The 23033-nt window shown below is 36.9% G+C and overlaps 1 protein-coding gene and 1 pseudogene across 2 annotated transcripts in view; one reads left to right on the top strand and one right to left on the bottom strand.

Annotated features, from left to right (window-relative positions):
• The window catches only part of FRS2 (fibroblast growth factor receptor substrate 2), a 112964-nt gene that overhangs the window by 13978 nt on the left and 75953 nt on the right, over positions 1 to 23033 (top strand). Inside the window, exon 2 of one of the 2 annotated variants that reach the window (XM_061206561.1) lies at positions 16365 to 16458. The exons of the other annotated variant lie outside the window; for it this stretch is intronic. The gene's annotated coding sequence lies outside the window, so the exon portion shown is untranslated. The remainder of the gene's footprint in view (positions 1 to 16364; positions 16459 to 23033) is intronic. 2 annotated transcript variants of the gene reach the window in all.
• On the bottom strand, positions 15333 to 17486 carry LOC133101654 (E3 ubiquitin-protein ligase MARCHF6-like; annotated as a pseudogene).

The raw sequence follows: 23033 nt of genomic DNA, 5'->3' as shown, positions 1-23033 counted from the left end.
CGTGGCATGTGGGATCTTAGTTCCATGACCAGGGATCGAACCCGTGCCCCCTGCACTGGAAGTGTGGAGTCTTAACTACTGGACTGCCAGGGAATTCCCTTGTTTGCTTTTTTTAAATTTTCTAATTTTTAAAAGTTTTTTAAAAAAATTTTATTTATTTTGGGCTGTGTTGGGTCTTGGTTGCTGCGCATGGGCTTTTTCTAGTTGCAGCGAGCAGGGGCTACTCTTCGTTGCAGTGTGTGGGCTTCTCATTGCGGTGGCTTCTCTTGTTGCAGAGCATGGGCTCTAGGTGTTTGTGCTTTAGTAGTTCTGGTGCACGGGCTCAGTAGTTGTGGCTTGCAGGTCAGTAGTTGTGGTGCATGGGCTTAGGTGCTCTGCAGTATGTGGGATCTTCCTGGACCAGGGATCGAACCCATGTCCCTTGCATTGGCAGGTGGATTTTTAACCACTACACCAACGGGGAAGTCCCTCCTTGTTTGCTTTTTTTAAACTTAATATTATATTAAGTATTTCCTGTGTTATAATCATACTTAATTTTTGCTATTATAAGAAACGTTGCAGAAAACACCCAAGAGTATATATTTTTTTCATATTTTTAGTTATTTCCTTATAGCAGATTCCCAGGTGTGTGATACTGAGCCAAAGGATATGAAGGCTTATTAATCCTGAGACATTCAGTCAAATTGCTTTTCAAAAGGACGGTATTACTAGTACTGTTTCACTGTATCTTTGTTGGATTGGATATTAGTGTTACTTTTCCCCCCTTAACTTAATAAGGTGAAAAGGTACTTCATTGTTCTAATTTTAGAGTGCATTTCTGTATGTAACAGTTTTTCCATGAAGAGTAAAATTGATTGTAATGTCAAAATGACATGAACTTTTAAAAAGGTGATTTTGCTTTTAAGTAATTTGGAAAAGCATTTTAATATCTGTGCCAGTGTTCAGCGGTTCTGAGCAGGAAGTTGAATCACCACATCCTTTTCTTTACCTTGCCTGTAACCTCTTCAGTTTATAGGTTTGTTACCTACAGAATGATGACCAGTTTCTGCTTTGCTTCCTCTCTGGTTTCTGCCATTATCACCTCCTAGTTACTCTCCTCAATCTGGATCCTTGACCTTTTCCTCTGTTTGTTCCCTCTTCAGAGAGCTGCTGCTCCCTCCACTGGCACCACACCAGCATCTCATTGACTTTTCCTACTTTCTTGTCAGCTTTAGGTGCCAGGTCACTCTGATATGTTAGTACATTACCTGCATTACTGTAATGTTATCCTTACAGTGTAACCCTGGGAGCCCGCAGTCTCGGTAGTATTGGACGTCTTCACTTTTTTGATGGCCACCACAGAGTTATATGGTTAATTATGTATGGAGTATGTATAGTGTACCCAAATATAAAAATAACAGAATAACAAGGAAATTGTGCACCTTTTACTTTTCTGTTTTGGAAGAAAGCATTACTATATTCTTAGAGTAGTAGTCATACCATCAGGGTACTAATAAAACCCTTAAAGTAAAACAGAAGTTTTAAATTGAATGTCATTAAGTGCCAGCACTGTGCTTAATTTTATTTAGTCGTCATAATATTCCTGTAAATTTTTGAGGTAGCTACATGTGAAGATCTCATATGTGATGCTGAGTAGAAAGTTGGAAAAGTTGGTTAGCAGGGAATCATAAAAAATGATATATATTTTAAATTTTAACTCGAATATACATTCCTTCACCATTTTTCCCCCCTGTAGGCTCAGGGCTTTTCTTTATGGATGGGTCCTTTCATTAGAGTTCTGAGTTGTCTTTTTAGCATAAGCCACACCCATGAGGCATTTATCTATTAAGTATCGCTGTCTAATATAGAACAGAGAATTTATTTTATTTTATTTTTTTAGTTTTTTTTTATTGGAGTATAGTTGCTTTACAATATTGTGTTAGTTTATACTGTACAACATAGTGAATCAGCTATATGTATACATATATCCCCCCTTTTTTGGATTTCCTTCCCATTTAGGTCACCACAGAGCATTGAGTAGAGTTCCCTGTGCTATACAGTAGATTCTCATTAGTTATCTATTTTATACATAGTATCAATTATGTATATATGTCAATCCCAGTCTCCCAATTCATTCCCCCTTCCCGCCCCCCGTATCCATATGTTTTAGAACAGAGAATTTAAAGGCACTTTTAATGTATTAAATAAAATCCTTCTACAGTTTTATGCTTTTTCCGCTATTCTCTTAAAGCTGTTTTACATACATATAACTCTATAATAACTTCCAAAAAATAAGTAGCCTTTGAATCTTTTTGAACTTTTCAACATAATTTTCAGAGAAACAACCCCTTTCACGCTCATAATTCATCAGTTTACATAATCTTAAATTACATAATTACAATAACAAGTGCAGTTGGCATACATGGGTTTGGGAACAAACAGCTGGCTCTTGTTAAGCCTCCAGCTCATTTGGTGAGAGTAGACGGGTGAGGACACAGTAAGAAAGTGGTTGACTTAGAGGACTACCAGTTGCAAGTGGTCAGCCTATGATGGACATCAGGAAGTGATTTATGGAGGAATTTAAGCTCTTTATTTCTCTAAGTTGATAAAGTAGAGGTCCTGTTAGATGAGTTTCTATTGAATTATTATTCTCATTTCTGTTTTATAGAGGAGAGCACTGAGGCTTCAGAGTTAAGTAAGATTCCCAAGGTCAGGCAGGTAATAAATGATGGAGCCCTAGGACTTACGAACAAATTGGACTTAGGAACGTGCTCTCGGAACGGAACTCGTTCGTATGTAGGGGACTTACTGTACTGTAATAGGTTTATAATACTTTTTCCAAATTAGTACATAAAAAACAAACAAAAAATAAAGAAAACATTTTTAATCTTACAGTACACTACCTTGAAAAGTACAGTAGTACAGTACAACAGCTGGCATACAGGGGCTGGCATCGAGTGAACAGGTAAAAAAGAATTACTGACTGGAGAGGGAGATGAGGAGGGAGATGGTAGAGCTGAAGGATCCTCAGCAATAGGAGACAGGGTAAGCTGCAATTTCACTCACATCCTGGGCTTGAAATAAAGATACTGTACTACTGTACTCCGTACAGTAAAGTACACAAAAGCACAACCACTTGTAGAGGATGCACGTACGTGACAATGTACGCACATGACAGTGTACGCCAGATACATGAACTAACTTATGTGATTGGACGTGTGAACGCATGTTCATATCTTTGAACATTTGCAGCTTGAAGGTTCATATGTAGGGGGCTTACTGGATTTGTATCTAGATCTGTATAAGGCTCAAATATAGCATGTCCTTTTGCCTCCTGTGCAGGTGCTAGATGCCTTTTAGGTCATCTTATTTACCCAGTCATTAAGTACTCTCGAGTGGTCTTCAGGTATGTTTGGGGTTGTGTTTTTGCAGTTATCCCACATCTTGGGCCCTTCTTTCATTTTCCTCCTTAGTGTTTCTTTTGTACTAACTATGTAAAGAATGAGGGTGCATCCCAAGGTGAAAATTAGGCTTACAGTCATTTGTTTTTATTTTATATTGGCTATGTATATGTGAGAACAAGACTAAGATCTTGCAGTGTTGTAACTCCTAAGGTAATTGTGAAATAAAAGAATGTAAAGGGGAAAAATGGAGTGGGGAACAGACATAAACTTTGTTCTTCCTTCTGTTAAATTTCCTTCTTAGTTTGGAATGTGATCAATCTTTATCTGTCCATTACTTGTTATTTCATGAAGCATCAGTTGAGCCATTAGGATCTAAAGAAACGGATATGTATATAGTTAGTGTAAAAAGTTATATTTCAGACAGTATGTGAGGCTTTTAGGCTATTTAAATCTTGAAAATAGCTTGAACTCTCAGTTCTACCTTAGGTGGTACTCGACTCAGGATTGAAAACCACTGATATGAATTTAAATGTTCATTTGTGTGGTTGTTAATCCGTAACTTTGGTATGATTATAATTAATTATGATTAGTATTACTCTTTTTTTTTTTTAACAATATAGATTATTTAATCATGTTAATTTTTTTTTTCACACACACACACACACACACACACACTGTATTTTATTTTTACAAGAGATAACTAGACTGACACCAAGCATTGTACATGGATGACCACAACAAAAGCAACAATGATTGCAATTACCAAACATGAAACACACTCATACTATGTCATAATATTGACATTCAGTCCAGTATAGTATTACTCTTTAGTTAAGTTTATCAAGTACCTCGGACACTCTTGAGCCATAGTAAATTGTTTACTAGTAAATATAAAATAAAATAGAATAAAAATGAAACTTATCAGTTGATAACATTCTTCTCCTTTCCCTTTGTAAATGTCAAGATATATGAACTCCACATATTAATTCTAAGGCACTTTTTCCTCCTACTTTTTTTTTAAAAATAAATTTACTTATTTATTTTTGGCTGAGTTGGGTCTTTGTTGCTGCGCGTGGGCTTCCTCTAGTTGCGCCGAGCGGGGGCTACTGTTCGTTGCAGTGCGCGGGCTTCTCATTGAGGTGGCTTCTCTTGTGGAGCACAGGCTCTAGGCGTTGGGACTTAAGTAGTTGTGGCTCATGGGCTGTAGAGCGCAGGCTCAGTAGTTGTGGCACCCGGGCTTAGTTGCTCCGTGGGTGGGATCTTCCTGGACTAGGGCTCCAACCTGTGTCCCCTGCATTGGCAGGCGGATTCTTAAGCACTGTGCCACCAGGGAAGCCCTCCTGCTTTCTTAAGTGTAACTTTATTTCGTAATTTTTATTTCTTTTTCTTTTTTGACATTAGTCCAGGTGAATCTGGCAAAGGAATATACTAATTTTTTTTTGATATGCCAGCTAGCATCTTTCACTTACTGAGATATATTCTAGCCTTCAGAATACTGTAATCGGTTATGACAACAAACCTTTGAGCTACATTTTTTAAACAAGTCATTAAGTCTGTAAAATTTAAATTGTACATAGTGATATAGCTGTGTGATTAGATGGCTAAGTCATAAATGTCATAGTGTTGTTAACAAGAGACCCCAAAAATGGTATTTTTTTCCACAAAAAATAAATATCCTCTTCCTAAATGTTACCATGTTATGTACCCCCCCCAGTCAAGATTTTTTTCCCCTATTTTCCTGGTTTTATAATTGAATTCGAATCAGAGGAAGAGGGAACCAGATTAGTATTAGCTGCTGTTATATTAATTGTTCTCTTTAGCAGCAAAACCAAAAATCATATGAAAAAGTAACATTTAAAAATAAGCTTGAAAAAGAGTTTGAATTGTTTCTTTCAATTGCTTGAGTTTTAATTGCTGAGGGACTGGTATGTTCAATCTTACTTGGAATTTAAGAGATAAAGAGAAAAATTCTGATAGAAAAATATCTTAAATGTTCTTTTGACATTTGAAACATTGCCAGTGACTTTGTCTTCCCCCTTCCCCCTTGTTTTTTAGCCTTTTGGATTTGAATGATTTTGGCCCTTCTTAGGTTCTTCTTTACAAAATATTTCTGGTGCATGTACCCATTTGAGATCTAGACCCTAACCAGAAATTCCAGCCAGATAGTTTTTTTTTCCTTTTGGCGAAGCACGGTTTTCAGAGTGCTGACAAAATTATACCGCATCCAATTTTATTTCTGTAATAAAGGTTGCTTTGGGTAAGATAAATTCTTCACCTCTTTCTTCCCCTATTATACTTTGTTTTGATTGATGCAGAGTTGCCATAGTTGTACCTCTTCTTACTAAAGAGGAAATGAGCCCTCTACCCTGTATATTGGTTATTGGTAACCTCTAGTAGCCCAGATTCTCAGTCCTGATTAACATTGCCTACAGATGAGGAAAGTAGAACTGTTTATGCATCGGAGGATTGGAGAGAATTGTCTAAATTCTTTAACAAATTCTTAGCTTATTCATTTTTAATAAAAGGGTAATATGTGTACATGATTTAAAATTCAAAGGTGCAAAAGGGTATATTGTGAAAACAAGTCTCATTTCCCATCTCCCTGTCTACTAGGTCCCCTCCCCTGAGGCAACTGCTGTTTGTAGCAAGTTTCTTCCTACATTTACAACCATATCCACTCTTTTTATTGGTTACATAGTATCCATTGTATTGAATATACTGTACATTCCGTTTTTGGTTGATATGTAGCTTTTTTTTTATCTTTTCCTTTTATAAAGCAGCAGTGAGTATTGTATACATATATCACACCTGTGTAAATATATCAGTACTTTGAATTTTAGAAGTGGAATCTCTGTGCCAATAGATATATGCATTAAACATTTTAATAGGTATTATCAAATTATTCTTCATGGTATATTCATTTCTAAAGTTAGAATATTGGTTTTATAATATATTCTTTGCAAAAGTGTGATCACTGGTTGGTAATATGCTGTTTATAACCAGATTTATTTTCTTTCCTTTTATTAGTTATGTGGTTGTAAGCACGGTTCACTCATGTTGCACAAGCTACTGGCATTCACTTGTTTACTTTGTCAAAAATCTATTGTTTTAATCACTAGCAGTCACTGTAATTTGACTCTTTTATATAGGTAGCCTCTATCTTGTAAATGAATTTTTTTTTTTTAATGAATTTTTTTAAAAAAGATTGTGGCTAGAGGCTTGGGGTGGGGGAAATGGGGAATTTAAAAAAAGGAATTTGGGATTAGGAGCCTGTTTTTCCAATAAGTCATAAAAATGATATTTAGCTTATTACTAGGTCAGGCAATAAAAAATGTTGTAACTCATTATGTCACAATATATTCGAATCATCCTTTGTAAGACTGGTGGAAATTCATTCATCTTGTTGCATTCCTCTCTTAGGGAACTGGGTCTACCCAAAATCTAGGCCCTTGTTTGTGACTTCCATTACCTGGGACAGGAGAGTAGGGGTTAGATAGGGTGACGCTTGGGGAGCAGTGAATAAGTTAGGGGTAAAAGAAGGAGAAATAGCAATAGAATGAGCTTAAGGTGCTTTTATTCCTTCCATTTGTTGCTACTCTGCAGTGCTGGGGCAGGATAAGGGAGGGAGCCAGGAAATGGGAAAGATGGAATTTTCTTTCCCTTTCTTTCAAGTATCAGTACTTTCCTCTTTTACTAGTCCCATTCACAGGATCCTGATACCTGGGATTCAGGTGAGTTGAGATGAATTATGATTTGATGGAGGTGATGGAGAGGGATGAAAGTGAAAATACCTGTGCTTGTCAGGAAGGTTTATAGAGTCTGAGAATAGGGATACAGAATGGAAAAGAAGATTTCTAGTGATAAGACAAAGAACCATCTGTATGTCAAGTATTTATAGCTTGTTCTTTTCTTTTTTTTTTTTGGAGGCAAGTGGGTGGGCAGTGTTGAGGGCATTTTAAGCATTGTTTTTGGGGGAGAGGCTCGTAACATCTTGGCTCCATGTGTATTTTTTTTAAAGAGTATTCTAACCATTTTTCCCTAAAGTGAAAACATACACAAAGGCTCTGATTTAAAGAGAATGTTCTATTATATCTCAGTTGGTTTAAAGGTATCTGTGCTGGTCTCACTTGAAGTGGTAGCGATAATTCTCTTTCTATTCAGTTCCATGGTGGGGCAAACCAGAGTTGACTATACAGCTGTTGTCCTTAAGACATGTCTAAATTTCTCAGTCTATTTATGAGCATCAGCAAACACTTTGTGCATACTTTGTGCCATGGGTTGAATAGGTCTATTTTCCTTTAATTTAGCTTAAAACTAGTAATGGAATTCCTGAGGTTTTGAGAGGAACAGTGTTAGCAAACTTAGTTTTGAAACTAAAGGCAAATTAAGATACCAAGCAAAACAGAAGGAGACTATTGCTTTAGAAAGGGATCTTAAAACTCTGCTGACACTTGCAAACCCAGTGTCTTATATTTATATAAGCTTCAGATAGGAACTGCTATTTTTCTAAAATTGTTGGTTTAAAAATAATTGTTACATTAGTGCATTTAAAAAGTTGCTTCTAACACACTTTTGGTATGCTTGAGCTCAGCCTTTTCAGCAGTGTATTTCAGACATTTGAGCATCAGCCTTTTTGGTCTTATTCTGTCTCAGACCATTTAAAATAATTAAGATGGATTGTGGATGTCAGGAATTTGATAAGCTTCCATTAAAATCTAATGTGTTTTTTAAAATTGCTTAAAATGGCCTTTGAACCTGTTAAAATATGCTACCATCATCTGAATTATGAAATTTAGCTGAGTACTGCTAAAATGACAAATGATAGCACTTGACATTTTGATGTTTGTTCTTTAAGTGTACTGTTTCATTGCCTTTGGAAGATATTAGCAGCATGTACTCTGAAGGATTATACTAATTAAAAATAGGACTTTCTCTGATTAAATCTATTTAATTCTAACTTTTTTTGTGCATCCCACTAATATTCATTTGTGACCTCAGCTATTCATGTGAATTTTACCCATGAGATTTTTTTGAGTGCCTACTGTGTGTTAAATCTCTCTACATATTTTGTTTTGTTGTTAGATATCTCTTACTATTTTAAAATTTCTCCAGGACAAGAGTTATGTTTTCTTACATTCTTTGGTAATTCTGTACTGTGCAATGCGATGACTGCTTTGTTATGGTGGGTAGATACTTAGAGCTTATTTGCTCATTTGGCCATTTAACAGATGGTATCCTCAGCCTCTACAACTCAGTGCTTCCTTTGTTGTAGAGGCTGAGGATACCAAGTCCAATAAGAACTCTGCCTTCAAGTTGCTTAGACTTTGATAGGAGATTCAGAAAATAAATCAGAGTACCATGCGTCATTCATAGTTTGAAGTTATCTTTGAGAGGTCCACAGCTCTACCTCTAATAGAGAAGATTTTTGTACTCACTCTGAAGAATGGAAACTAACATTTGTAAAGTGTCTAAAGGTTTCTATATCAATTTATCCTCCTAAATCCTTCAACATGAGCATGCTATCCATTTTATACATGAGGAAACTTAGAGAAGTCGCATAATTTGTTGAAGGTCATTTAGATAATAAGTTGTAAAGGTGGGATTCTAACTTAGTGTTCTTTCTTTTATACCCAGGTTTCTTAACTTTAGCACTATTGACATTTTGGGCCAGGTTATTCTTTGTTGTGGGGGACTGTCCTATGCACTATAGGATGTTCAGCAGTATTCCTGGCTGAACTCCGGGCCAGGAGTAGGGTAAAGAAAGGAGGCATCTGGAGCACAAAATTTAAGGAATCACTCACTCTCAGGATCTTTAAAGCGCTGACTCAGCATTTAATCCTCACAACATTTGAGAAAGTTCTCCCACACCAGCCTATTGATTCTAGGTTTTCATTCAGTATTCTCTGGTAAGGACATGAGGACTAAATGGCATTTAGATGTTCCTTGGGAGGTGAAGAGCAGTGATTAGCAAGGGCTTTTTGCCTAATTTGTCTCTCTCATCCCAGAACATATGCTCTTGGGCAAAAGTGACTAATAAGAAATGGCATTCATAGGTGCTAAGTAAATACCTTCTAAGTAGTACAGAGCTTAGAATCTTTAGGTGATATGTTACAGAACAAAGAAACTAGTTGCTTCAAACAAATGAAAACTTACAGCAAAAATTGTACATTGAATATACTCAGTCTAATTAATTTGGTCCTGGTGGTCTAGCACTTACCTGCTGATATTGATTTTATACTGTTAGAAATCATGTTAATTATTTTCTCATGCCTTTGCTTCAGTATAAGTATATTCTTGTTGTATGGATACATCCATTAATACCTTTTGATTAACTGGACTGTAGCTTGCATGCTAAACACAATCTTGGTAGTTTGTGTAGTTCTCTAGAATGGAGTCTTTCAAAAATGAAGGTTGTAATAAAGACTTGAATTTTAGGAGAACTGAGCAATAGTGCCTAACAGAATTATTAATAGTATCTAGATTTGGAGTCTTAAGTAGTTAGTTTTAACTTATATTTAACTTTCTGTTAAGCATGACTATTTGACCCATGATAATACTATTTTTTTCTTTTCTGTTTTTTTTTGTCTGCGTTGGGTCTTCGTTGCTGCGCACGGGCTCTCTCTAGTTGCGGCGAGTGGGGGCTACTCTTCGTTGTGGTGCGCGGGCTTCTCATTGCGGTGGCTTCTCTTGTTGCGGAGCATGGGCTCTGGGTGCATGGGCTTCAGTAGTTGTGGCACGTGGGCTCAGTAGATGTGGTGTGCGGGCTCTAGAGCGCAGGCTCAGTAGTTGTGGCACATGGGCTTAGTGGCTCCGTGGCATGTGGGATCTTCCCAGACCAGGGCTTGAACCCGTGTCCCCTGCATTGGCAGGCGGATTCTTAACCACTGTGCCACCTGGGAAGCCCATCTTTTCTTTTTATATTGGTAAGATTGGGGCTAGATTACAGAAGTCCTTAAAAAGCTGGTAGAGTAGGCAGCCCTTGCTATTGGATTGGCCAAAAAGTTCATTCAGGTTTTTTGGTGCAAGGTTAGGAACTTTTTGGCCAACCCAGTATTATAGGCAATAGAGAGCCATTAAAAATTGTCTCTTATTTCTAGACCCAAATTTAAAGGGTTTATTTATGTGGTTAGTTCAGGCCCACTTGGATAATTTCCCGTCATAAGTCAACTTTCTTAAAGTTAACCTAATCATGGGAATGAAATCCCATCATATTTGCAGTCCCAAGGATTATGCAGGGTAATACACCAGGGAGCAGGGATCTTGGGTCTTTGAATTCTGCCTATCGCCGACAGTCCTCATTGTATAGCTGACAGTAAGTATTGCAGTTGCCTCTGTTGTGTCAGTCCTCCTTAATGCATTTATCAGTGGCCACAGATGGTGAGCTTCTGCAGCAGTGGTAATAGATTTCCCTTTGGGCTCCTAAGAGGAGTTTGGGCAGAAGTAGTTAGCAGGAAGTAGCCAAGTGGCGGAGCAGTGTCTCTACATTTTCCTTTTCAGTGCTAGGAGGGAGATGGGTAATGGTGGCTCAGATGCATTATATCAGTCAATGAGCAATGTATCCCATAAGTTTTTATTTATATTTTAAAATATACAGGTAGTCTTAGTTACATCTAAACAAGAATACCACTTAAAAAACTTGTAGTGGAGCATAAAAGTTATTAGACATGGAGCTATGTTTCTGCCAATAACTCGACATTTTGAGGACAGATAGTATCCCATTTCCAATTTGAGATTGGGTACAAAAATATCCTAGGGCTGAGAATAGGCATAGTAAATTGCACCAACAAAAACCTTTTGTGAATTTACAGTGGAGGAAAAGTCTTCATTGAGTGTGCGTGGAAAAATGTGATATAAACTCTTCATGCTTTAGTATAGTAGATGGGACCTCATATTTTATATTAATTACTCTGTATGATTAATTTTCAATGCAGATTCCAAAAGTGTTTTTGCACATGAGTTACTTATCTTTTTTTTTTTTCCCTGTTATCTTCATCTTTGGTTACTTAGAATCCTCCTCCCCCTTCTGTTCCAGAAGTGTAGCATTGGTTTTTCTTCTCTTATTTTTATCTTCATATTTACTTTGATTAATGCTTTTACTTTAACCTTAAAATTTCTCCTAGTGCTTTAAAAAAAATTATGAGACAGTAAAGTTATCTTCAGATGTCTCTTATTTTCACTCTAGCACTGTTTGAGTTGGCCTTTAAGACATGCTTATTTTGCATAAGTTTCTCTTCATGGAGAAGAGTCACTTATAGCATTAACATTTCTAGGAATTGTTTCAAAATTTAGTTTATTGTCTTAATGTTAATAAGACTTCCAGAAGTCTGTTTTTTGTCCCATATCCCCAAAGAATATATTTGATTTTGTTGTTTTACTTGGGTTCTGTAGCATTTGGTTTGATCCCAGATATTTCAAAAAATTATAATTAACTTTTAGTCTTCCTTCTAGTTTATCCAGTAATTTAGAATAGTACTACAAATACAATTATGCTGATAAGTTGGGAAAGTACTGATATGTATTCTTCAGTGGAAATAATTTTAATAAGATATTAATACTGTTAACTACTAAATATATTTAAGGAGATTGCTTAATAAATGTTAATACTGTATTCAGCTACTAGATAAAACTTTGTGGTGGAAGCAATAAAACATTTATGAGTTAATTTTTGGTAAGTTATAGAAATTTGTATAGGCTTTTATACAGTTACCAGTGAAATGTAACTGAAGTTAATTAGTGTCTAACCCTGACTATTAGAGTATACAATTTTGTTGGTCAAATATTTAACTAGTGTGATCTATAATCATTGAAACAAACTAATAATACATAAAAGTCAACGTTCTGTGTGTGTATGAACTGATACATTTTCAGAGAATTAAAAATAATAGATTCCTGAATGGCTAATAAAGTACTTTAGTGATTGTTACTATTCATTATTGATTATCTGAATATTATTGATAAAACACTGATCCCAATTTCTATTTTGCTCTTGATATCCACTACAATTATTTCCTTGGTGATAGGCTTGTATAATTAAATGTTAATCTAAGGCATAATCGAAGATGTGTGCTAAAGATCACATAACATATCCAAAGGTAAGTAGAAATAATGATCCATCTACAAATACGTGGCTGCTTAGTGGAGTGGTTTAAGAGCATGGATATTATCTAAGACTCTACTGAGCTGGACATGGCAGGCTGAATTGCTAAGTGAAAGAGGTCATTCAACTAAGAAATGGTTAAATGGCAGAGCTGGGCTTAAGACCCTGATCCTCCACTTCAGGTACATTGCTTTTGTACTGTGCCACAGCTGCCTTAGAGGGCTGAAGGTTGTTTTCGGCTCTTTTGTGCCTCCATTTAGAACTCCTTTTCCCTCCTCCTCTCGGTCACACATGAAAACACAGGTAAAAATATTGAAAGAAAACTTGGTTACACCCTTCTGTATACTGGATAAATTGGATCAATTAAGTAGTGGATCCTCATGGAAGGGGGAGGGAGCGCCTGGCTACTGCTCAGGGGTTTTGGGCGGGAGTGTAGTGGGAGAGCATGAGAGTCTTCTGTCTTTGGGTGTGGGAAAAGAGAAAGAAGTGAGAGAGGATGTAAGGAACCATGACTCTCAGGTGCTGGACCAATGAGTGTTTTTCAATTTGTGATGAATATTAATTTAGATTGGGGTACACTAGTGAACATAGATACCGTTTGTAGATGTATGAAAACTAATAGGATCTTACCAATTTAGAGAAGGAAAATTTTAGGTTAGGTGTAAAAAGTAATATTATAATTCCTGAGAAAGCTTATAATAAGTTTGTGACTAATAACTGTATGGCATAACGACTTGTGCATTCCATGACTGTGTTTATTTTATAGTGTTTCATTTAGGTATATTATTTTTCTTTGATTTTCCATCTCTATTTAGGTAGCTATCAGCATACAATCAAAATAATTTAGATGAAACAATGAAGAAATTCTATATATGAATTCCTTGGAACCGTGACTTCAGCTCTGAAGTTTGTTGCTTGGGCAGTACCCTCCCATTAGAATGGCCTGTTGGCGAAAGGAATAGTCCTGGAATAGTAACATATCTCAGTTTAGTGGGAAGGCCATGGTTCTGGCTATAAAAGTTTTGTGGTCTTAACTGAGACCCATTTGGCCGTTGTGTATTATAGCATACTTACTTTAAGATGGGCATCTTTTTTTATAGCATCCTAATGTTTTTGGTTTTAGGAAATTGAGGTTGATAATGAAGTCCAGTGTAAAATACTTAATACATAAAATAGTGTGTAGTATAGTAGTGCATAGATTATAGGACTGGGAATCAGAAAGTCTCAGCTGTCCTTATGTAGTTTATGTCCTTATGTAGTTTAAGTATACAGCAAAGTTGAGAGAGAGACAGAGACATTGATCTTTCTCCTTTATTTCTTCAAATGTTTCTCTACTTCTTTGAGACCCAGTTCAATGCCTTCTTCCTCTCTCAAGGCAACTGTTATCTTCCTCTTCTCTAAATTTACCCTTTATATTTTGTAGTTTAGTACTTAGTCATTTAGTTTTTTATATTGTTTTCTTGTTTGTATATATTGTTATATTGTTTGAATTGTTTTCACGTCTTGGTCTTGGCAACCCCACCACATACACTTCTTACCTCTCCTCGTGCACTGCTAAATCTCAAACTCTTTGAGTGCAGGAGTCTTGTCGCATAGGAATTTCTCCGTCATGTTCTCTGACACGTGGGCACTCAGTGACGAAAACTTGAGGTTTTCTTTGGTTGCTCTATCTCTGACTCTAGTTCTTGTTTGATTATATGAGTGTGCAGTATAAACAGTATAACACATGATTTTAATGCTCTTAAACCTTTGTGATAGTTATTTAAGTATTTGTACATTTGTTATGTAGTTGATACATGAAATTGAACAACTATATGTTGTAGGTCAGCATAGGCCATTAGTACTGCTGGAAAAGCAAACCAAGGCTCATAGTTTTTATCTTTATATGAAAAGAACTTTATTAATTTTTAAAAAAATTCAGTAGATTCTGATGTAGTTGCTCATGGTTTTAATCTTGTGCTTTGAAGTATTTTCTTTTTCTGGAATGAAGTTCTTGGTTGCGACTGTGTAGAAGAAGTATGTTAATTAGATTATATTTAGTTGGTGAATTTGTGCCCACAAGAATGTGACTTTTAAAAAGTTGCAAGTTGTGCTCCTTTGGCAGCACATATACTAAAAAGTTGCAAGTTGTACAGTTCTTGCAGATAAGATTGTTTCCTGTTTTCTTTTGCATGTTTAGTACTTTTATATATTTTTCCATGAGTAGCCTTTCAGTTTGTCCATTTGTATCATTTGACACTCAGACTTTATTTAAGTTCAGCTCTACCATCACTGGGGCTTACAAATGTTAGTCATTTGAAATGTCAAAATTTGGATTTGATCCAAGAGTTACAAATAATATAAGCCTTTATATAAATATATCCAAATATATATTCTTAGGGGGAAAGGAATAAATAAAATACTGTGTTTATAGAGTGGTTTTAAACAGTTAGGCTTTAGAATTGCCTCATGCCCAAAGTATTTCTCCAGTGAATTGCATACTGTATCAGTTCATGAATTGTGCTATAAGAAAGGTGTTTTGTTTTTTTTTTAAAGTGACAACTAGATTTAATAAATTAATATACGTTTTGTTTAAAGATGTACACTGCACATTCTGTTTAACCCAAGGTTTTAGGGTATCCAGAAACTTCTATTTACACGTATACAGACCTCAGACAGCAGTGATGTCAGAAGATGCAGGAAGGGCAGCAGAGCCTTGCACTGCTGCTCTCTGAATGCTGAGAACGCAAGTCAAATACGTTTAACTTAAAAACAATACTGAGAGATCACTGGGGAAAACCTCCGAAGAGAGAAGTCCACAAAAAAGGACACATAAAGGCAAGGGGAAGGTCAAGGTAGTTGATACAACCACTTTATTCTTGGGATGAATGTGGAGGTGGCGGAGACGTGCTTTGTTTGCCAGATTTCCATTCATAGTTCACGAGGCATTGGCCCACAGGGTACTTGTCATTTTTAATATGTTCATAAAGGCACTTAAACTGGCAGACCTGGAGGGACAAGATTCCCATCAATACCACGACTATTAGTAGAAGTGGAAAAACCCGCCAGTGGACCAAGTTTTGCATTTCTGCAGTTAACACCTAGTAAAGGAATGATGCCGGATGTGATGCTGTAAGGTACACATTAGGAAAGCAAGAGCACAGAGATCACTGGCGCTGCCAGTTTCCAAATGATATAGTGAAGGTCAGTGTTCCGGATGCCATCTGCCTAAACCTGCTCAATTACAGTTTTAAACCACCACTGAGGATCCATCAGTGTTATATAGCTGCAGATTCTCACATGCAGGATTCCAGGTGCCCAGTCCTGTGATGGGAAAAAAAGAGAACTTTGATCCAAGGGAACCCTCGGGGGAGCAACAATAACCAGCTCAAACAGGAGCCCCAGAAGAAGCAGGACGACTCCAGCCAGCAGCACTGCAACTATCGAAGTCTTCATTATCATGCGGGACTACCCTTTAACCTTCTGAAGATCACTCTGCATCCCTGTGGCATCCATTGTCGCCAGCACCGTCACTGCCTTTATGGTTAGCCAGCAAACGTAGAAAGCATAAGCAGCTGTGTAGAGCTCGTGGATTTTGGCAGTCCCCGTCCAAAATGACATTAACCGACGGCTGGCAAATACTGCTAGAGTAAGGCAGATGAGGGTGGCCATCAGTAAGGTTCTTGCACGTGAAGAAAATCAACAAAAATATCCTGAGTGGAAAAATTAAAGGCCGACGGTAAGGCTAAAAGCCAGCAGGCCCTCCCTGCTGAAGTATGGCTTGGTGGGCTGCATACACACCTTCCCCCACCACAGGAATAGCGTTATTATTTCAAACAGGCTGGTTATTGTTCACTGGTTGGTTTGCACTGTTCTCATTTTCTTCCTGGTCTTCCACCAAATAGGAATGAAGATCCAGCAAGTTTCCAGCAGTAACAGTCCCTGCTCACACAAGCTCCTTCAGCCACTGCTGCGTGTATCCCTGTTCAAGTAACACTGGTAAGATAACCTGAAGCAGAAGCAGCTCAAGGGACAGTTCACTCACTGGAGCATCACTGCAGAGCATGACGCTGTATGGAAGAAAATTAGGCAGCAGACTCTTAGTTATACGAATAGGTAGACAAAGCACCAGGAGCACAATGGAGCCAAAGAGAATCACTGACAAGATAAATCTTGGGAGATGCTTATAAATAGTCAAGTGAATCATTTCTTGTACTGGATTTTTAAAAATCTGGATCATTCAGATTCCTTAGAAACCAAAATACACCAGGTTGAAGTATCTGTCTCAGCAACAGAATGAAGGAGGCAAAGTAGAAAACAGACACCATTCCTACTAGTTAATGCAGAAACATGATCTTTCAGAGTAGCATCAGACATTTCCAGGGAACAGATATCCAGTCACCGGCCACAAATGAGAGGGAACACTTATTTCTACCACCACTAACAAAGAGACCTTTAACAACAATATAGCAGACTCCCAGCTAGTGACGAGACCTATGAAATTTAACAAGAGTTGCCAAGCCATGATAAATTATCAGTGTTATTGCTAAAAGTACATACCCTACTATGGTTGTGATTAGGCCTTCAAAATGAGATGCTTGGAGGTGTTCTTCAAATCCCAAATGAACAAGGGAGAAATGACCAGTGTGGTCAGGGCAAAATGCAAAACCAAGAACAGTGTGTATAAAGACACCACCCAGATGACATGTTCTGGAAACACTAGTCATCCATCAAGTCCTAGCATTCTTCCCCATGTAAACTCTTTGTAGCTCCATCCCGTTCTAAAGCATTGCAGTTCATGTGACATCAGCTGCATTTTCCCCGCCTGTGTTGTCTTCCTCCTTGTTCTCCTCCTCCTCCTCTTCCACCTGGTCATCCTGGGCATCAGGGTTTTCCGGCACCAGTGCGTTCTTGGCTGGTGGGTTAGCATGCTGGTCGGGGGCAACATTTTCAGCACCATTTCCTCCCGCTGGAGCCTCATTTTGGTGATGCCTAACAGCACTGAAGGGCAGAGCAGCAAGTAGCATGTTGACCTCAATACTACTGAAAATCCTAAGAATTACAGAAAGCTAACACAATAGTTCGAAAAAAAAAAGGCGTATACTCAGTCTAGACAATTTCAAATCGTTTTAACATTTTGACAATTTTCTGTTTTGCCTCTGTACATTTTAATTTATTTTAAAATTAAAGTGATATTTGTACATATGTAGTTTTAAAAATCAAATAATTTTCAAGGCTTATAAAAATAGCAGGGCACCATCTCTTCTTATGTCCAGTTCCCAGCCTTTAGGGGCAGTCAATTTCAATTCCTTCAGCTGTTCTGATGTGTCTTTATTTTTCTAAGTCAGTTCTGCTTTTTGTTGGCTTTTCATTTTAAGACAGTAGCTACTCACTTTCCTTCTAAGAAAAATGAGGATTAGTCATCTTAATCTCTGTGCCGCCTGCAAACATTTATACATATTTCCCTTTCTCTCATCTTCCTTTTATAGGATATCAGGTTTGGGGGGTAAATTCTTTATTTAGTATTTAAATTATTATGACTATGCAAATATTTTTCACAGCCTTGTCACAAAATACACTGTGATCATGTTTCCTTTCTTGTCCAACTTAATGTTTTCTCGAATAATTATCTGAGTTTGAAATTTTATGTACTTTGTGCCTATTAATTAATTTGCAATTCTCTGACAAACATAAAATATAATATGGTTGGGCACATCAGATAATCTGTCATTTCCTTTTTCTTCTTGGAGACAGCCTTCTGCCTCCTATTTAGAATGCAGACTTTCAAATAATTCTCCTGTTTTTCAGTAATCATTTTGTCTTGCTTTTAGTGTTGACCTGTGTTCCAAAGATCAGGGTCTGTGGTACACCCTCTCCAGGGATGGGGAGAAGATTGGTTTTGGGGTGAGGCCACTTAAATGAACTTTCAACCAGTCATCTCGTTTCCAGCCGCACCCTGCATTTTTGTCTTCATCATGCGACCAATACCTGAATCTCTCCAGCATGAGTCAGCTTGCTGCTTTTTTTTTTTTAATTGTGGTAATGTGGTAAAATACACATAACTCAAAATTTACCATTGTAACCATTTTAAACTGTACAGTTCAGTGGCATTAAGTGTATTTACATTGTTGTGTAACCATTACCACTGTCCATCAATCTCCAGAACTTTTACATCATCCCTAACTGAAACTCTGTACTTATTAAACAGTAACTGCTTATTTATCCCAGCCCCCCTCCCACCCCCCACCCCCCCTCAGCCCCTGGCCACCATTATTCTACTTTTCTGTGTTTATCAGCTTGATGGCTTCTTCCTTTCAGGTTTAGGTTTCAGCTTTCTTGGTCTAGTTAGTTTAGTTACCTCTTTTTTTCCTAGCTTCCAAAATATTGTGCCTTCTCTTATTTGCTGTTGTCTTTCCCCATTCTCTTATCCTTATGGATTTTATACTTCTAAAAATTCCTTTTAACTTTTTAAGGTGAGGTTTCAGGAAGGGGTCAGGGCCAGTCATGATTAACTGAAGGTCTGCTACTCCCCACCTCCATTCCTTATTATTAGTTTTAAAATTTAGGTTTTTCTAAATTAGAAATTTAAATGCAGGTATGTCAAACAAATAAAGGCAGTTTTGTAGCTATACTGGCTATAAAATTAAGCTTGATAGATAGGCCGCTTCTTATTGCTGGTTCCCATTGTGTTGACAGGGGTTTGATCACTCAGACCTATTGCGGCCCCATACTCTTCCTCCAGCAAACCTAAGGTGGTTCCGCTGTGCTGAGACATGTTTTGTGCTACTGCAGCAGTTTCACAGCAGTGACCCTTCTGTGGGGAGATAGACTGTTAGCTACAAATTTCTGTACAAGTCTGTTATTCAAGGTGTAGTTGAGGTATTTCCTTCTCTGTGCAGCTTCTCTGAGTGCCCTAGACAGAGTTAATAACGCCTTCTGTGCCACAGCACTTGTAAAAATTCTATTTTATTCTAGCGAGGTTAGATCTGTCTATTTACACTAGATAATCTACCTTATGATGGTCTGTCTCCATCTTTCTTAGACCTAGTATTTCTCAAGGTTAGGAGAATACTCCCAATTTTGATACAGTTTTTGATCCGTAATAAATAATTATTTACCTAATGAGTAAATAATCCACCTGGATTGGTTGAATTTCCTATTTTCTGGGACGCATACTCTCATTGTGCCCTGTGTCACCAATGTCCACGGAAAGCTGTTCAGTACTTTTTGCTTGATACCGCGAGTCAGTTCTGTGTAGTGATTAGAAGTGTGGTTGCCAGAATACCTAGGTTCAAAAAAACAAGCAAGTTTTCTTTTTTTTTTTTGGCCGTACTCGCGTGGCACGCGGGATCTTAGTTTCCGACCAGGGATCGAACCTGTGTCGCCTGCAGTGGAAGCGCAGAGTCTAAACCACTGGACCGCCAGGGAAGTCCCAAAACAAGCAGGTTTCTAATCTCTCTCTGTTTCAGTTTCTTTATAAAATAGATTAATAATTGTAATACCATGTAATGTCGTAAAGATTAAATTAATACGTCTAAAGTGCTGGATCAGTGCCTGCTGGTACAATGTTTTGTAGTCAGTCTTTTTCATCTTTATGGGGACATTGCCTGCTATGATATCATTAGAACTTGATGGAAATAGATGATATAGAAAATCAAAGTAAAATAGCAACTCTAGTTACTATTAAAATATTTAGCTCTGAATTTTCTATATGAACATGTTCTGAAATGATTTCCATGGACAATAGCAGATTAAGGCATATAGATAATAAACTGGGAGAAATAATGTCTTCAGTGTGTTATATACCTACTAAAATACTGTATTCTTTAAATGTACTATAAAATAACCAAACACATGGAAATATATTTTAAACACATGGAAATACATTGAATGGCAATGTTAATGTTCATGTTCTTCTCTCCCTAAGAAGAGTTTTATGCAGCCCACTAATGAATTCGATATGTGGCATAACTGTTGTCTTCTAATGTGGGAGCCTGCTCTGTTTATTTTTCTCTTCAGAGACTGTGTGCTAAGGGTCTCGAGAGGACCCTCCTCCATTCATTCAGCAGTCTTGAGAAGACTTGCTCATGTGCCTAGGCATTGTGGGTAAGGGAGAATAAGGCACAGTTGTTTTTCTTAAGGAACCATAATCTCTTCATCAATTCAGTAATATTAAAATCAGATGTTCTGGCAGAATATATTCACACTGACCAGAATTCCATTTATAATATTTTATAAATGGAATAAAAATGTGCACAGAGATTTATGTACAAGGTGTTCATTAAAATACTAATTATAAAAGCAATAAAAAAGATAGGACTTTTGGTACATCCATTATATTTTCCAGACTTTCAGTTAGAAACATGCTAATACTTAAATAATTAAACTTTTACTTTAAAAAAATCTGTCCTGGTGGATTTACATGGGAGGATGGATAGAGGGTTAGGTCAGTTGAATTGCCTGATCCATTAAAAGGAGTGGTAAAGTGCTCAGGTCCATGTTAGAGCTCCAGTACCACCACTAGTGTATGTATGACTCTGGCAAGTTGGTTGTTTAAAATTCTGTAAACCTCGGTGTTTTTCCTGTCTGTATAGTGGGTGTAATAGTAGTTTTGAAGTTTGTCGTGAGGACTAAATGAGACAGTATATGTAACCTTAAAAATAAAACAAATAGTTCAGTAAATATTTGTGGCTTACTGTTATTGTTTTTCCTTACACTCCTTTCCTCCTTAATAGTTTTTCTCAGTAACCTTCCTCCAGTCAATCTAAACAAGGAATGGCAATATTTTGCTTGGTCTGATAATTCCCATTGCTTTGTAATAGCCATCTAGAGGTTTTTGAGGCCTTTGCTAACCTCTACAGAGCTGTCACCTGTTACTTGCGTTGGCCAGTTTTGAAGAAGGGGAAATAGCAGTACATGTGTCTTGGGTTTGCCATTTTTGCTGTAAACCTTCTTTCTCTCTTTATACACATATTTACTCCCTGTTCTCTTCTGGGTATCATGTACTTTTTGTTCTTGCACCTTATTTTGATGGGGAGTCTGTTAGCTTCCTTTTTTTTTTTTTGAATGTTTTGGCTGTTAACTGTAGTTTCATAGCATAAGTTACTCTTCATAACAAGGTAGTCATCCAAAGCTAGCCTTAGTTCTTTTTTAGCCCTGCTTCTCCTAGGCCTCTCATGAAACGTAAATATAGCTAGTTTGTTAGGCTGACTTGAACGTGCCTCATTTAAAGAAGAGTTTGATTTTTTGTGAACTTTTTCTTCTTACTCTCCTGAGTACAGAGCTCCTTCTATGTTTAATATAATGTAACCAAATACAAAGGAACTTTTCCATGAGGGATTATGGTGTCTTTTTAGAGCAGGTAGATTATTACAAGAAAAAATTTTTTTTTTGTTTTGTTAAATGGCATAAATTTAAATACGTGGTGTTTAGTATAAGTTATGTTCTGACAGAATCCGGGAAATAACAGCCAATAAATTATGACTGGTGATTAATGGAATAGCCCTCAGCACTTAGGCAAAAAGGATTTTACACACCTTGGGAGTTATGGATACTATGAAAAGTTTTTACTTTTCTTAATGATTTTTTCTACATCGATAAGTCCAGGGTATTTATAAATTATCATAAGTCAGAACTTTATATTAAAAAGAGTATTAACAGTTGAGTTTTGAAATTACTTGTCTTGGATTTAGTATTTTTTGTCATTTTAAATCCAGGAATTAATACCATATGGTGTGCAATTAACTTTATTTTGAATCTATTTGAAGAACAAGCTGAAGGTGTTTTAATGACATCACTCAGCTAAATCAGAAGATAGGTTCCTTGGGTAAGTTGCTTAACTCTCAAGGTCTCAACAGCTTCTGTCCTGTAACATAGCTCTAACGTATTATTGTCATGAGCCCTAAAATTTTGTGGCCTTTTTTATTTTCTTTCACAAATCTCTGTTGAAATTCAGTTTTTTTCCTACTGAGTTTTTAATATGATAGCTATAGATTAGATGTCAATATACATTTCTAAATGCTTGATTCTTTTTTTTAAAATTTTAATCTGAAAAGACGATCACTTTTTAAAGATTGCTCTTTTGTTTAGATTGCTCTTTTATTCATTAAAACATTCAACTCTATATGGTAACTGGCTCCTGGGGTTAAAAAAAATACATATTTAACCCCCCATTTTCACACTCCCCACAAACCTTATATTACATTTATATTGACAAGTAATAAAATTAACAGATTTGAGCTTTAACATTCTAAACAGTGGAAAAAGCATTACTGAACTATAAAATGGCCATGCAGAGAAATCTGGGAGAGGGAGAGGAGTGTATTTTACATACTGAAAAATCAGCCTGTGGCAATCAGGCACTGACTTGCTCTGCACTGTTTTAACAGAGAATTGAATGGTTTTGTTATACAAATATTTTACTGAGTTATTTGCTAAAACAAAATAGGAATGTTTAAGGCCTTTTGATAATAATTTAAAAATTTTTGACCTTAAAATAACCCTTAAGAGGAGGAGGGACTCCTTGGTTATAGAACCCCAAGTGAAAAGCTCCTGCTGGGAAGAAGGCACTTGGG

Source organism: Eubalaena glacialis, chromosome 11, assembly GCF_028564815.1.
Source record: "Eubalaena glacialis isolate mEubGla1 chromosome 11, mEubGla1.1.hap2.+ XY, whole genome shotgun sequence".
Classification (NCBI taxonomy): domain Eukaryota; kingdom Metazoa; phylum Chordata; class Mammalia; order Artiodactyla; family Balaenidae; genus Eubalaena; species Eubalaena glacialis.
Note: the sequence above shows the minus strand (reverse complement) of the source record. Positions and strands in the feature narration are given on the sequence as shown.